This window comes from Myiozetetes cayanensis, unplaced genomic scaffold (genome assembly GCF_022539395.1).
Source record: "Myiozetetes cayanensis isolate MyiCay16 unplaced genomic scaffold, myiCay2020 scf13, whole genome shotgun sequence".
Classification (NCBI taxonomy): Eukaryota; Metazoa; Chordata; class Aves; order Passeriformes; family Tyrannidae; genus Myiozetetes; species Myiozetetes cayanensis.
In genome coordinates, this window is record NW_026086937.1 from 21458227 (window position 1) to 21475375 (window position 17149).

The 17149-nt window shown below is 41.9% G+C and overlaps 1 long non-coding RNA gene across 1 annotated transcript; it reads right to left on the minus strand.

The window, feature by feature from the left end:
- Positions 1–5275: 5275 nt before the first annotated feature.
- Positions 5276–11626, minus strand: LOC126636149 (uncharacterized). The gene is made up of 4 exons (XR_007627923.1): positions 11487–11626; positions 6133–6285; positions 5696–5846; positions 5276–5328 (listed from the first exon to the last, which is right to left on the minus strand). It is a non-coding gene; the product is annotated as an uncharacterized LOC126636149 (long non-coding RNA).
- Between the last annotated feature and the right edge of the window lie 5523 nt (positions 11627–17149).

Genomic DNA, 17149 nt, shown 5'->3' on the forward strand with positions numbered 1-17149 from the left:
ATTAGATCCACGTTTCTTTGAGAGAAATTGCTTTAGTGTGAAACATCTCTATCAAATGAGATTTCAAATATCTCGTGTTTCCAAGTTTCTCATGGCTGCTTATATAATACATTTACTACCCTGGAAGAGTTATCCTCTGGACTGGATTTGTTGACAGAATCCAGAGGTATCTTAGCATCATATTTCACATTTTGGAAGATATTTTGGCTCCATGTGCTCATTTGGTGCAGTCTGGGGACTCGAGGTGTTGTGTTTGACACGTAAACAGCTGTGAGTGATGTCCAACCTCGCAAATGAGAGATGCAAAGATAATTCCATCTCCCACAGCAGGACAGGAGAACTTCAAGCTGAACTGAGGATGAGCAAACTACTAGAAAAAAGGCTGATTATTTTATCTGCTGAGCGAAATTGCCTCATTCAGAAAACACTTCTCGCTGTTCCACATCTTAAAGGCACTTGGGAAGTGTCACAGTGACACAGCAGAGGAGCAGCAGAAATGAGCAGGCCAAGCAAAGTCAGACTTACATCACTTATAATGCCAGTTCTCAGCACACAGCCATTGATTTTCCAGGCAGGGATGAGTAATTTAACAATAGGTATCATTTTGAATGTACTGTCCTTTGTTTGAGATCATTTTCAGCAGGTTTGGGACTACCCAGATGCGGCATTTAAATCTTAAACCCACTTCTGGCGAGTGGGCAGGAAGGCACCTTGCAGGACAACCAAACTTCAGCATTCTATTGACAGTTTGATTTGATAGCTGATAGCATTTGATAAGTGATTTCTGAGATCCCAGCTGGAGCACTGCCTCTTCACAACTGAATTTGCTGTTAAAAAAAACTCATTTTGAATTCAGCTGGAAAGCAAAACCAATTGCATTTTTAGGAGCAAACAGGAAACTTGAATGTAGTAGAAATAAACAGTAGAAGCTGTTCAGGCTTAAGGTCAACACCTATTAACAATCAGAAAGGCAAAGCAAATTCCTGAGAAACGAAACCTCTAGTAACTGTCCAGTGCTAAACCAATTATGAAATTAGGACAACTCGACAAGAAAACCCCTTTGCAGCTATAAAGCAGTCTGAAATTTTTAAATCTTAACATTTTGCTGTTGGATTTTCCTTTTGTGAAGAAATTTCACAGAATTGCAAAGTAAATGAGAAAAAAGACAGCAGGACTTTTTTTTTTGGGGGGGGGGGGGGTAGAAATACAAAAGAAAGGGTTTTTCCCCCTAAAGCAGGAATTATCACTGAGTGGAAATGAGCACAGTTTACAGTTTATGATGCACCAGTATTTCAGCTTCTCAATCAAAATGCTGCTGTTGGGAGCTGTGCCTTCCTTCCCCTCATTTTAAATCCCTTTGTCTCTGGAGCAGGAATTATTTCTTTTCTCTCTTCCAGGTGGAAAGGAGGCCAGGAGCAAAAAAATTAATCTATTCAAGAGTAGCAGAATTTGTCAAAGCTTGATCTATGGCTCACTCTGCCTCGAAAAAAACATCATCTCATAGAAATCTGATGGTTTTTTTTTTCATTACTGAGGCAGCTCTCTGTTTAATAACAGCATTCCAACATGTTATTGATCTGTGTATTGGAACAATTCTTACCATTCAGGTTGTCACAGGGATATAATACACATTTACCAACATTTTCTACAAGGTCAAGGCCATGCACATGGAATGGATAAGGAAATTAAACAAAAGGCAATACAAACTATATTTAGCAAGCGAATATATTCATTTAAATCATAACTCATTTGGGTTGTGCTTATTATATTCCATTTGATTTTTTTATTCTATGAATCTGAACTTGAATTCAGACGTAGAATATTAAGACCAAAATAAATCTGAAATATCTTATTGACTTCAGTCTGACCCCTCTGGAAACACCAATGCAAGTGAGAAGAGAATTTGCCCGGCTGAAGATAATTCTGTGCTCAGTTTTTACGTGAAAGATTTAAGACTTTGAACAAACTGACACTAAATACGAGGAGAGCTCTGGGAACCAAAACTCTTCCGTGAGGGACAGATGCTCCCATTATCTCTGCAGGGAGAAAAGAAGCCCAGAACAGTTTGGGTTGGAAAGGACCTTAAGGATCATCCAGTTCCACCTCCTACCACAGGCAGGGACACCTTCTACTGTCCCAGGTTGCTCCAACCTGGCCTTGGACACTCCCAGGGATCCAGGGGCAGCCACAGCTGCTCTGGGCACCCTGTGCCAGGGCCTGCCCACCCTCCCAGCCAGGAATTCCTTCCCAATATCCCATCTAAACCTCCTCTCCTTCAGCTTAAAGCCATTCCCCCTTGTCCCATCACTCCATGCCCTCTGGAGCACCTTCTGCCTCCTCTCCAGTGAGGTTTTGTGTCCCTGGGCTGCACCATTTGTTGTGACCTCACTCCCTCTTCCTTTCTGATCTTTACAGTGGGTAAATCTAATCTGGAATTATTGACAGGGGAGCTGAAAAGTGAGGTGGTTCAGAGCCATCTTCCACCCAGCCCACCCTTTCATGGGTGCATGAATATGGAGTCATTTTTATAGGAGAAAATCCTCCGAGCTTCCCAGATCAGCCTGGCAGACGTTTCCTGTTCTTGTAAACAATTTTGGAGCTGTAAATGCCTCTGCTGTGAATCGATGCCTCTCAGGTACAAAAAGATATATTGTCACAGGATAATATCTCTCCCTCCCTTTTTTTTTTTTTTTTTTTCCTGCTTTTTTCAATACTGTCAAAACAAATGCTTTGCTTGAAAATAATTCCTGCAATATTCTGGAGTCCCACTCGTTCCACAAATACGAGCAAGGCAAAATTAAAGGGATTTGTCATCGCGGAGTCAAACCCGGGAACTGAACGTGAGCCACGGCCCGTCCCAGCGCTTTGTGTGAGGGGAATCAGCTCCTCACAGGAGAAAAATTGCCCATTTGGGATGCTCCAGGTGACACATCAGACAGAAACATTCAGACAATGCAAGAGCAGGATCCCTGCTATGCTTGAAAACAGCTTTTGGTGCTTGTAGAAGTTGAGAGGAATCAATCCCCAAAAGCTTTGTGGCATGACTGTGTTTCCTGGAATGATTCCAGCTCCCTCCCACCCCACCAATTTCCCAGCCAGTTCCATGCTTGTTGTCCCTCTGACACGGCTCTTCCATGGGCATTTATAGGACCTGCTTATTCCACTGCCTCTTTCCCTTTGTTTATGTTTAATGCAGAATTATCAGGTGGCCCTGGGCTGTAACTCCTTCAAAGACAGACCAGATTGTTTCAAAATCAAAGAGCAATCTAAGAGTTTGGTCTGGTGCATTAAATGAGAGTTCTGGAAGGTCGTTCACGATTAACAAATTCATTGGAAAAATGAAAAAAAAAAAAAAGCCAAAGAAAAGGGATGAATTAGTCTCAGAGTTCAGAAGGTGTGATTGCCAGGAACAGAAGCAAAAACCATAAGTAGGTGGAAAAATAGAGGCCTACCCAAGAAATTATCTTGCTGTGAGAAGTCTCAGACATTAAAATGTTTTAAAATAGTCCTGCAGTGCCAAAGCAACTCAAGAAAATGTTTAAGCAAATTTGTTTAGGCAGGGTCATTTTTAAAAATGGTATTAAAATACAAATCATGGCCCAAAAGAACGTCTGCAATTTCAGCAGATGATTACTAACTGCACTAATTAAGGAGCTTTAATTGACTCCATCGAAGTCAAGAGACAATTCATGTGTACACTGCTGCAAGACTCAGTAATCATCATTCCTGCAAAGTAACTTTGAAATGAGTTACCCTGCAGCTTTGATCACCCAGAGAGCCGCTCTCAGTCCATGATTTGCAGATCCCAGGGGGGCATGGATTACTTTGGAGGCACTGAAGGTAACCAGGAAAAGCCTGTTTACTGTCAACACACCTTCCCTGGAATCTTTCAAGGCTCCCAAAATTAAGAAAGATACGAGAAAGGGGACAGAGGGAATACATTTTTCCTGCTTTATTGCTTTATTAAGCTTCCTAAACTTCTGAGCACTTCCAAAATATCAAATGATACCTCCTTGCTTTCCCCTGAAGAATTCCTGTTTTCCTGCCCTTCTTAATTACAGAGGCAGAACATTAAAAATCCATTTAAATGCACAAACCCCAAACATTTTAACACTTGCAACCATTGCTTCTAAAAAACAGGTTTTACACCTTATAACTTGAGCTAAGCTTGTTATTGAAAGTGGGAAACTGAGAATCACAGAAGAGTTTGGGTTGGAAGGGACCTCAAAAGGAGTCTCATTTTATGTTGTCTCATGACCTACTGAAAGGGGTTGGAACTGGATGATCTTTAAGGTCCCTCCCAACTCAAATCATTCTGGGATTCCATGATTTATCCCTATAATGCTTTTGTTTAAACTGAAGCCCAACAAGAACAGTCAGTCCCTCAACTTCCCATGAAATCCCTTTGTGGATTTGCAGCCTGTTGCTTTATTGCCATTCCTTTCCTCCAACCCAAACACCCTGAGCTTTCCTGACCTCCAACACCACAAACCTGGCACCCTTTGATTTCCACTCCCCACCTGTCTTATTTATCTTCCATTCTATAAATTCCACCCTCCAAAGCTTAAGGTGGCTTTTTTAAATGTGACCTTCCCAGTTCAAAATTGAAGGGGCTGTATTTTTTTTTTTTTTCCATTTATTTCCAGCCAGGGTTTTAGAGGGGACCAAAAGCTCAAAAAAACCACAGTTAGAAATTTTCTCTCCCAGAAACCCCCTTGGGTCTCACCTGGTTCTATGGATTCCTGCAGGTCCTTGGGGGAGCCAGAGTTGAACAGGAACCATCAACTCCAGACAAGTCCCCTCAGGGCTTCCCCAAGTGTTGGGGAGGGGAGGAGGATTCAGGTGATGGCATTTAAATAATCTAATTTAAATAATTTAAATCTCTTGCCAGATCAATTCTCCTTGAGCAGCCTTTAACACAGGTTCAGCTGTGACAAGGAAAGACAACGTTATGCTCAAGTCCCTAAAATGCAGTCTCATGTCAAATAAAACCCAAACCGTGGTGTATATAAAAAACACCTTGTAAAGGAGTGATTTTACACAGTGTGGGAGCACTTTATGCTTATGAATCTGATCACAAACAAGGCCCCTGAATTTCTTTGTGCTGTGGTTTGTACCTGTCCCTGTCCTGGCTGCAAAGCAGAGGTTTACACCACCTCAATGCCTCATTCTGCAGTGTGTCCTCTCCCACTCCTCTGAGCGCGCAAATAGACCTCAAACCTGCATCAAACACGCTTCAAAGATTCGGCACGTCATTTCAGAAACCCCACCTTGTGGCAGGCACTGGGAATCAACCTCCTGGAGATCAGCAACGCTTCGGAGCTATTTCTGGAGGAGGGAAAAAAAAAAAAAAAAAAAGATTGGAAAAGTTGCCAAAGTTTTAGAGCTCTAATGAGAACTGTCACTGAAAATTTATTTTATTTGGGGTTTGAGGTTTTTTGTTTGTTTGTTTGTTTGTGATTTTCAAACATTTGTTCACTTGGTTGTTTATTTAAGGAAATAATTAAATTTGAGCGTAAGGTGCCTTTGCATGGCGGGGTGGGAGCTGGACTGAGGATGGTTTTGGCACTTTGGAGGCCGTGACAAACCCAAAAGTCTTGGGCTGCTGCAGCATTTGGAAGGTGCCAGCAGAGGCTGTGCAAGGCTCCAGGACCTGCTGGGCTCTGGCAGAGCTCAGGAATGTGGGATAACGTACCTGGGAAGGCAAAGGTGTTGCAGAAGCAGCAAAGAAGCAACATCTGTGGTAGCTCCCTCTGCCTGGAAAATTAAGCTGTTTTGTGCCCCATAACTCACTTTCCAGCTCTTTCTGCAAGGTGTTATTGGAGAAATATTAAAACTGCCTCGTGCTTGGGGAAAAAAAAAAAAAAAGAAGAATTTATTTAAAATCAGAAATAGCTGTCAGAAGTTTCTTCCCTTCATCCCCAGAGCCTCAGGCTGGGGGTTCAGCAGCACATCCAACGCCACTGCCCAAACACTTGCTCATAGCCAGCAGTAAAGATTTGCAGAGCTCCAAAATAAATCGACATTTAACTTCCCCAATCAAACTCCAAGACCATTGGAGCTGAGAATTGTACACTGCTCCTTCACCAGATGACTTCAGGAGGGTCCCACTCATGCAGGACCACGACTCACATCAGTAAATTGGGCTGCTCTCACGGCCCCGTGGAGGCTCCCACACTGCTCCAGTCGATGGGAAAGATTTCCTCTAATAGCTTTGGGAAGGGGCTGGAGCACAGATCCAGCTGCCAGCTCGGAGGAGTCACAGCAGCACAACCTTCTGAGCACCTGGGAAGTCAGAAAACAACGCAGAGTGCATGGATTTCCTTCACTGAGGAAAAGGGGCACAGAAATATTAATTCAGTGGCGTAAAAACACTGATGTATTTCTATTTTCAGCTGGTTCATCCATATGTCCACACTGTGAACAACCACTCCTTGATTTCTGCACCAGAGTTACTCCTCTGCCTCTTGAGCAACCAGAGGACAAAGGGATTATGCCTTTGAAAGGCACAGTAATTCTGGCTCACTGCTCTGTGCTGGTTCTCAGCTGGATGTCACTTCGCATCACCAACCTCTGCCTAAAGTGCAACACAAGCCCCACAGACCAATTTCTGTCCTTTTTTAATACTCCTGCCTACGCTGACACTGTATAAATGAGTACAGATGTTGTCTTAATGTATTTAAGGAGACATAAATCTGAAAAAAAAAAATCATCTTTCTTCTTCGTTAGCGATCAAATCCCATTCTGAGCTAAAACAAACATTCAGGGAAAATACTTAAAGACTGGAGGATGAGCTAAGAATGTAAAATTTGGCTGAGTAATGAGTAACCAGGGGCCTGAACTACATATAAATACTTGAGGAATGAGCTGAAGTAGGAAAGAAATTATGTAGGGAGATGTAAGGGGTCTTCTTGACCACGAGATAGTAGATTGTGGAATAAGATCATGATATCAGATTGTCTCTCATGGGAAGAAAGATAAACACTATAATGCAGATAACTTAAGATATGAGTATAAGGTGATTTTTCATCTCCTTAGGTGGGTTCTGTACCTTTACAAAGGGCAGATTTGTAGTGCTTGCCCCAGGGTTAAGGTTCTCACCTAACTGCAAAAATTGACGTGCTGGATCTTTTTGACCTTTTAGATTTGTCTGCAAGTCCACATTATTACACCTATACTAAAAAAATAGATGATAATCTGCATTTAAAGATGTAATTTGTATATATTCATGTAAGGAAAGACTGCACATGACACTCAGTGCCATGGTCTGGTTGATGTGATGGGGTTTGGGCACAGGCTGGACTCCAGCTCAGAGGTCTTTTCCAACCTTACTGTGTCATATATAAATATAAATATAAATATAAATATAAATATAAATATAAATATAAATATAAATATAAATATAAATATAAATATAAATATAAATATAAATATAAATACACAACCTGTGGTGTGCAGAGAAGGGGGTTCTCAAGCCAAGCTTATTGAGATTCAAAGTACAACAGACCTTTTTCTCGTCAGATGAATATTTCGAGTCAAATTTGCATTTCATAGCCAGGGGCATCATTTGCAGGTGACTGAACAATCAATTAAAACAGCTCAGGTGGGTTTTTCTGTAAGGGTTGGTTTTTTTTCACATAACCAGGTCACTGCTGCTTATTCACATGGTTTGGGGCATTTTAGACATTCATAACATCAAGTTTTCCTCAAGATTTCTGGTGCTGTCTCAGGGAGTTACATTTTATTTTGCCCAATCTGATGGAGGTCCAAACATGCACCTTCCAACACCCTCTGCCTTAGCAGAGTTATAGATCTGTGCTGCTGTGACCATTTTTCTATCTTATTAATTAAAATTTAGCAATCGAAGCACAGACCACGAAGGCATCACAAAATGTGTCCATGGTGACTCCATGGCCTGGAGCCTTTGGACTTTTTTTCACCAGCCTCACATTCCAGCTCCGCTGCTCAGTGGGAGCCTGTTAAACAGGTCATGAACTCCACAGCCACGGCTACCACAGCTCTCATTTCCATTAGTGATTAATAACTGCTTTATTCTTGGGATAGATATTTTTAGTTTTCTGAACAAATGCTCTTCTGCATAACAGGGTTCAACACTTTTATGATTGAGCTGCCTCCTATTTTTTATGCTTAGATACTCCATCATGGAAAAGCAGTTTTGTCACTAAAGCTGAGTCAATCATCCTAAAAAATACATGGTTAGTGTTTGGGTTTATTTCTTTTTTCAGAAGCTGTTCATCAAACACTTGTGAATAATGAATGCAGAACTTCTCATCAGACATGATATGTAAATTCAGGGCTCGATCCATCCAATAATTTATTTATCAGGAACAGTTTGAGCAGTGCATCAAAACCCTGCAAATTAGTTCTCTATCAGCAGCCAATTGAACTTTCTAACTCTGTGTGGAAGTGTTTGCAAACCAGGGGCACAAACTGTTGTGGGTGAGAGGAGCTTTAGACAAAGTTTATTAGAGAAAGGACCCCCTTGCCTCCTAAACTCCTCCTCAGACAGGAGCCTGGGTCCAATCTTAGCCTCAGATTTAGGCAACAGTTTAAGTACAACTTTGTCCCACAGGGTTAAAGATGGCAAGCTGGGTATATTAATGCAAATGAATTATTTATCATGACAAATGATCAGACAAAAGGTCTTAATCAGAATTATTTACCACAGAGTATAAAAGCTAAAACCCCTGGTAGTATAATATAAAATAGGGTAGCACACTATATCAAAGCAATTATGTCAAAGCAATTATATCAAAGCAATTATATTAAAGCTGGCAACAAGAAATAATCATTAATTAGAGGCTGATGTAACTCACCAAATAAAAGCCTGTGGGCAGATTTCTCTCTCTGAACCTCGAGGAATGTCCCCATCACACGGGAGAAACTCCACACGCTCCAAGAAGGGTTAAGTTGGGAGAATCTGATGGTGTGGAACTGGCCTTGGCTTTTAGAGTATAAAAGGGTTGGTTTAGTCAAGTCCCCAGGTCAGTTTAGCAGCTGATCTGCCAAATCTTTGCCTCACTATCAGGATATTAATTTGGGGTTGATGAGCCGGACTGGTTTTAGCAGAATTCAACACCAAAACCTTGCAAAACAGGGCCTTGTTTGAGCTGTTTGACCCCAATCCAAGAGCAAAATGTCCTGTTACACACACACAGAGCCCAGGAAAAGCCAAGGCTTCCCATCCCAACCTCCCTCACATTTCCATCCAAAAACTCTCCAAACCCAACAACCTTCCACCTGGTGGATGGAAAATCTTTGCAAACCCTTCCAGTTCAGTTCAATATTCCAATGGCTTCCTTGATTCAAGATACAACCTCTCAGATTTATTCAAGCACCACCCCCAGTTTTGCTGTGGTGTGGCCAAGGTTCACTTCTCATTTTCATTCTAAACACTTGCAGTGGCTTGGAATAATTTGTTGTAGAGCACACCAAGGGTCTGCTCAGATGCCTTGGATTTTTCCTCCCTGCAACTGATTTCAATCTTGGAGGACGTTTTGTAGAGAGGCCAAAAAAAATAAAACTGCATCTCTTTAAATATATATATATATAAAAATATATTTTCCCTCCAGTAGTTACAGTTTAGAAGGAAAACAAAAAGCTTTTAGATATAAATTATTATTCAGTTCTCACGAAAGCAATGGGAAAACAACACAGGGTATGGAAGTTTCATCAGCAAAATAACTCAGGTTATGGATGGGGTGATAATAAAGTATCTTATGAAGGGTAAAACTATTAAATCAGTATATTAATATAACTTTTCTAGGGATTTCAGGGTGTGCAATCTGCTTTCTAAATGAGAGCAACCAATGTCAAACAAGATTTATTTCACAGATGATTAAAAGATCAAGAAATTCAGGCTCAAAATACTATAATTTAGGTATTTTATGTGCAAACCTTCCCTTACTTAATCCCTTTGAAGTCCATTGAGCTGCCTGTGTATTTATTTACTTCCCATGAAAGAAGGATTTCTTTCTTATTTAAGGAGTGGTCAGAAATAGGGAGGGAGTGAAAGTTTCACATGTTTGGGTTTTCTCTCTGAAGAGCTGGAGTTTTTCCAGCTGATTCCAGGAAAAAATTGTCAGCCTTCAGAATTTTGCAATGCAGACGCTCTGCTTTATTGATCTCAATTTAATAATGAATATTGTCCTCGCATTTACAAACCAGAAGCATTTAAAGCCCCATGATTGAGTCACGTCACGTGTTGCTCTAGTAAAGCAATCAAGTGAATCACTGGTCACTCAAATATGCAGTGACATGTCTAAAACTATTCCCTTCACAGCTCATGAGGGAGAAAAAAAAAAGAGAAAAAAAGAAAGAGCTGGAATTGAGAACATTTTTGCAAATCAAACATCTCAGTTAAAAATGTCAGTCCGTATCAACTGAAATATTTTAGCCTGGATCTGACAAGTTTAAGTAAGATTTGTATGTCTGTTGGGTCAGGTTTGAAACCAAAATTAATTCTGGGCCAGAAAAAAAATCAGATTGCTGTCCTTTACAGAATGTCAGAGTATCACCCTTTTGCAACTCTGCTGCCAGAAAAAAATAAAGGAGAGAAGGTAAAGAAATGGAAATTGCCAAAGCAGAGGCTTTTGTGCAAAGAGCCCAGAGATTTTTTATTTGTTTTTATATGACAGAACAAGGGGGAATGGCTTCAAAATGACAGAGTGAAGGGTTAGATGGGATATTAGGAAGGAATTGTTGGCTGGGAGGGTGGGCAGGCCCTGGCACAGGGTGCCCAGAGAAGCTGTGGCTGCCCCATCCCTGGAAGTGTCCAAGGCCAGGTTGGAGCACCCTGGGCTGGTGGAAGGTGTCCCAGCCCATGGCAGGGGTGGGACTGGATGGGCTTTGAGGTCCCTTCCAACCCAAACCACTCCATGATTCTGTGATTTGAATTTTCAAACGAGAAGAGGAGATATTTGATGCGTTCCACCAACACTGTGTTACTTATAAAGATTCCAAGTGCTGCTGGTCCCCTCAGCCCTGGGTGCTGGGGAGTCATTCTCAGCTCAAAGCAAGTGTCACCTCTCCACATTCCCTGCCCTGTGTTCAAAGCACAGCGTGGAGCTGCACAAAGGGAAGGCTGACAGTGCTGGGAGCTCTGAGAGGCAACATTTGCACAGCCTCTCTTTGTGTGGAGGAAGGAAGGAGGAAATCTTCCCAGGTGAAGTTGCTATAATTAATTTCCTGTGTGTGCACTTTGCTCACACAGTCAATTTGTCATTGTAGGGTATAATTTACTCCTCTCTCCACAGACTTCTGAGGAGCAAAGCAAAAGACTTCAGGTATTGCAAAGCAGAAGACTTCAGGTATTGCAAAGTGTGCAATACTGATGATCAGGCAGAAAAATCAGTGCTCCTGCAAACCCTCCCATCGCTTTGAATCCTTTCTTCCAGCTGGGCTTTAAAAGAACTTTCCATCAAAGCCAGGAGAAAACTATATACAATTTTAAACCTTTGGCTGACCTCTTGCTTCCAAAGGGTTGTGGCTTAAACCTCTGGGTCCTTCCAGCTTCCTTTGTTCCTGTTAGAACTTCCCCGTCCGCGTCCTCCGTCCCCCCGCACGGCTCAGCTCGGGCTCTCGCTCGGCTCCCTCCTGCTCTGCTGGGAGCCCACACAGATGAGAGGCTCTATGACCTTCCCTTCAAACACAAAACACAAAAGGGAAAGGATGAAACCAACAGGAGCAAGAGAAAGAGTTGTAGCAGGCACTGCAAACCTGCCAGGGCAGAGCGTCGGTGGGAACTGTGAGTCACAGCAAAACCCACTGCACAGAGAGCATTTTAACCCTCTCCCTGCAGCACCAGCAGAGGAGATTCTGTCCTTGCCGTGGCTTAGAATAGATTTCTTATCCTCAGGTGGGTTTAAAGCCCAGGCAAAACTGTTCTGGAACAAAGAGAAAATCAGCCAAAATCCCAAGTCGCTGCACAAAGTTTGGTTCAATAAATAAGGAGTGAACTGACCTTGAAAGTTGGAGAATCAGGGAAGATTGTGAAAAGTACTGCTAGAGACATCAGTAGGAGTATTTTCATATCTATTCAGCTTTATTGCAAGAACCAGATGACAAATTTTTGAGCTGCTCTTTAAAAGACAGGCTTTGGAAACAAGACAAAATATACACCGACTACATATTACACAATACAGAACAATATCCTACAAAATACCAACCACAATATTAAAACTTAGGCCATTTTTAATAGAGAAGCATCTCAGAAGACACAGGAGGAAAAAAAAAACCCAACAAGATGTTATGAATAAAACTCTTAATAATATTTAACCATAATAAGGGAGTAGAAGGGAAAGATGGAGATCGAGGGAGTCGTCGTGGGGATGGGGACGTTGCAGCCTCTCCTAAAAGTGAACCCAGTTTTAAGAGCACAGGCTTCTGGAGATGTTTAGAGATCACATCTTGCATCTCAATGCTTGATAATGTTCAAATAGGAGCATAATAACCCAGCTCACAATGCTGTTCTCCCTGCTGCTGACTGTCTTTTCGTTTTACAGCCCCAGCTAAGCACCGCTTCTTGGATCCGAACAACTCGCTGTTCTCTCTGCAGAGATTCTTTTCACAGCAATAATCCAACTTTTTCATTTGCAACAGCAGCCCACTGCTGATTAGGGAATATAACCCAAAAAAAAAAAAAAATCAGGATGTGTGGAGTTGCATTTTAGCTTTCAATTTATTTGTTTGCTTTTAATTTCTCAGAAATTCATCAGGAGAGAGGATGGCTGAGGGAGAGTGTGTTTTGCAGTCACGTAGCAGTTCTGAACGGGGTGACTTTGAGTTCTGCAATTTTCTCCCCATCCTTTGAATCATCACAGACATATTTTGACTTCCAGAGTCACTCAGCCTTATTTTTACCTCAGGTGACTCAAACTGGAGACACTACATGGCACTGCTTCAGTTGAATGTTGCCAGAAGAGCAAACATTGGCATCGTGAGGAACCCCAAAAAGGGTCAAGGGTCCTTTTATATCAACAGGAATCTTAATTATTAGGACTTAACACTAAATCTTCTCCTTTTAGTGCTTTTATTGAAAACTCAGGGGACCATTCAGAGAGAAAACAAGCTTAAGATCAATCCAAGTAAATTTACCAGACCCAAAAGTCAATGAGGTTCAACATTTACTTAAAGTTTTCCAACCTCCTTGAGTGGTGACCTTCCTAATTACACCATCTGCTCCTGGAATCTTCTGCAGTTCTGGAGATCAGGGAATGGGAGCTCAAGGTAGGAATTTCCTAAGGGTTACATTCCTGGGGGAAGCAGAGCTAGGGAAGCATGACCAGTAATTTCCCAGGCTGGAAATCTCTGGAGTTCTCAGCAAAGAGAGTGAGGGAAGGTTTCTGATGTGGTGGGAATGGATGATGAGAAAACTCACTTGAAATGGATGCTAAAACAGAGCTTGGCTGGCACTCAAATTTCAAATAGAGCATAAAAAGCTGTTACTTTATTATTTCACGAGGAACTAAAGGAAAGTAATCAAGAATACTTGTGTACAACTTCTTGTAGTAAAAAAAAAAAAAAATAGGGGGACTGTAATTCAGATTTTGGAATCCAGCAGCTTTACCAACTAAAGCAGCCATAAATCCAAAAATAACAAAATGAAATAGAATTTGGGAAGCTATTTAAGAACAATTTGAATTAAACAGCGTATTAGTGAGCGTTTGAATGAATCCATGTATTTTTATATTGCTACAGCTCTTGGTTGGATATAAACAGCAGGATAAAATAGGAAAGTAAAACTCCTGGAAATCACAATTACTGCTTTTTATAACAGCAATTGATATTTACAGTATTCCTTGCTCCAAGCTGAAATTGTGGCAGCTCTGGAACAACTCTCTGAAACCTGTTTACTACAAGACACATTCCAAGGTTTGTCCCCAGAGCCCAATAAATGTATCCCATATGGATGATCCTGATGTTTTAGCAAGGCACAAAGGGTTTTGTCCCTTTTCTCCCAACCCAATGGCATATTTTGCTTTCCTGTAATACTGCAAGTTCTGTGCAAAGGAGAAATAACTTATATATAAGTATCTATCTCTGTTATTATTTATTATTTCCACAGAAGGGCAGGAGGGTGTTAAGGGATTTTAGGTTCCTGGGCTTGCTGAGCTTCAATCACCACAAACAGGTTGATGAGAGAGTCTCCATAGAAATGGGATCCTGGTTACACATCAAAGACTGAAATTAGGGGAAAGAAACACAGGGAAGGACAAAGCAGAGTGAGAGGGAATTTCAATCTGCTGAACATCAGCTAGGCATCGTGTCAGGGGGTGCAGCAGGGTGATTGCAGCTAGGCAGTGATCAAAATAAATACATCATAGGATGCAATAAAATTAAGGTTGGAAAAGACCTCTGAGATCATCAAGTCCAGCCTTTGAGCAAATACCACCCTGCCCACTAAACCACATCACAGATCACCACTTCTGCTTGTTCTCTGAAGACTTCCAGGGAATGGTGACTCCACCACTTCCCTGGGCAGCCTGCTCCAACGTTTAACCACTCTTCCAGTGAAGACATTTTCCCTGATATCCAACCTGAATTTCTCCTGGCACAACTTGAGGCCACTTCCCCATGAACAGCCACCAGTTCCCTGGGAGAAGAGGTTGATCTCCATCTCACCCCATCTCACCACCACCACCACCAGCTCCTTTCAGGGAGCGTGGAGAGATCACTGCAGGCATTTTATGGGAAAATCAATTATTTTAATGGGTGAAAGTATTTAAAACTTACCTGAAGTATCAAGGTTTTCTCTTCCATGAGAACAAAAGGCTTTAGCACAGCTGTTGTTGAACAAACTGGCTTCAAGCACACGCTGTGGGTGCATCGACCACTGTGGGGAGAGGGGAACTGTGCAATGATTAATCAACTCGCCTTTATAAAACTTTATAAAAGCAGCATATTAAAAATGGAGGAGTGTATCACCAGTGCAGTGTTTCACTCGGATATTTTAATCAGGAAGCTTTGCACTGAGACAAACAGGGAGGTATTAGTGTGTCTTGCACCTCTGGCAGTGATTTCAGTCTGAGGAGGGAAGGTGTAAGACATCAAAGCCAGGGCTCCTGTGATGTTGGTAGCAGCAGCCCACACCTCATCTGACATGTGTAATTAGGATCTCAAGGTGCCAGGTGGTGAAGACTCGTAGCTACAGCCTTTGTAAGAGAGAACAAAGAGCTGGAGAGAAGCTTATATTTAGCCTTGATGTCCTTTTGGTTTTTAAAGCAAACAGAAGTGTTAAATACACCCCTATGAATAGATTGGGGGGAAAAAAGGGGCAGGCCAAGCAGAGCCAGCAACTCTACACCGAAGGACTGGAGGAGACAGACCAAGAGTTTCTTTGTGTGCTTTCATTTCTTCTTCCTCCCTCTCTCAGTGCTGATTAACCTCTTCCTACCTCCCAAAGCAGCCACTTTCCCACAGCAGAAAGTTTGGCTTCTCAGTGTACCAGCACTGCTCTGTCACCTGCCTTTCCCTCCCAGGGCCCAGCACCTTGGGATGCAGCTCCAAAAATTTGTTCCACGTTGCTCAGCCAGAGATGGTGCCTTAGAGGGGTTCCAGAGACACCAGGATCCCAAGCCTGCTTTTTTTCTCCAGTAGTTTTTATGTTGTACACCCAGTTTTATCCTAAGGTATAGGAATAAAACTTTACATGAGACTTGCCCAATTTGTTATCTTCCCAGAAAAAAAAAAATACTTTCCTGTCAGTATTAAAGGAGTGAGGTTCTGTAATTTCAAGCTGCAAGAAAGTAGAAATAGGAGGAAGGAAAACAAAATTGATGAAATAAGGAAGATGATAATTTAGGCTGAATAAGAGGAGAAACTTCTATCTCTGAACAGACAGATACAATAAACTTTGAAATAACTGATTGGTCAAAACACTAGAAATAAACTGCAGAGAACAACTCCTGCACTGACAGGAGATGAACTTATAACCAAGTAGCTTTTATCCATCTCCCACTTCTGATTGCGCCAATAGGAGGAGGAGAGGGTTTGGATATCAAAGGAAATTGCTTTAGGGAATTTAGTCTCACTGTCACCTCTTTTGCCCTCAGGGATGTTGTTATGAAATGAAAAAAACACCTCCTCGAGCTGCCATAATGGCAAAATGAAAGAGAAATTCCTGTTGGGAAGAAAATGTCTGTCAGATGTTTATGAGAGAGGGGGGGGGAGACAATAACATAAGAAAGTCAGATTTGAGCAGGCAGAAACGGCTCTGGTGTGACTGGGCCAGCAGGAACCTATGACAAGCAATCTATCTTTGTTTAAGGATTAATTGCCACCTTTCAGCAACACAGGATTTCCATCAGAGGGGAAGCTTGAAGAGAGATTTCTTGAAAGGCAGAATTATGCTTGTGATGTCCCAGTGGTTTCAGAAAGGTAATTGAGGCTCCTGGAAAGACAAGGAGCTTCTGTGAGTGCCACTGCACTGCCAGGAATAACCTTTTATGCATCACTAATCCATCTGTGGTGTTGTTATTAACACACAGGGGCATTTATTACCTACAGAATATCCAAAAAAAGGGGGCTTCCAAGAGCTTACCTTGGGAAAAAGGAGCTCACTTTGTCTGGAGAGGAAAAGCAGAGTTTTCCTATGTCTTAAACTACATCCTAAAACATTATGGTGCTTGCAGAAAGGCAGGAAATCCCTCAGGAGACTCTCTGAGCATCTTTTGGGTGCTCTATTTTCCCCCTCTACCTCAGGGCCACCTCATACCACCTGGGACAGGCCTTTGCCAGGGATGACACGAATTATCCCAGATTTCCAATAAAGAAGTCTCACAGCACTGACACCTTTGCAACAACAGTCTGGTTCCTTGGCAGAACCACGTCAGCATATTTTTTTTTTTCCATGTCTGTGTTCCTGAGGAAACAGATCCTGAAGTGGCAGAACAGCAGGAACAACCTCTCCTGCAGAAGGGAAAACCGAGACAAATATTTCTTGTCCTCAGAATCCCAAGTTTTTAAGAAACAAAACAGACCTTCCATGGAGGTGGTGCAGAAAACAGGAGCTTCAGAACATCATTTACCAAAGACTGAAAGATCAAAGTTAGAGAAATCACCGGAGAGGAAATCTATTTTTAGAACTTCCCAGACAGATAATTTCATTTAGAAGAATATCCCTTTCTGA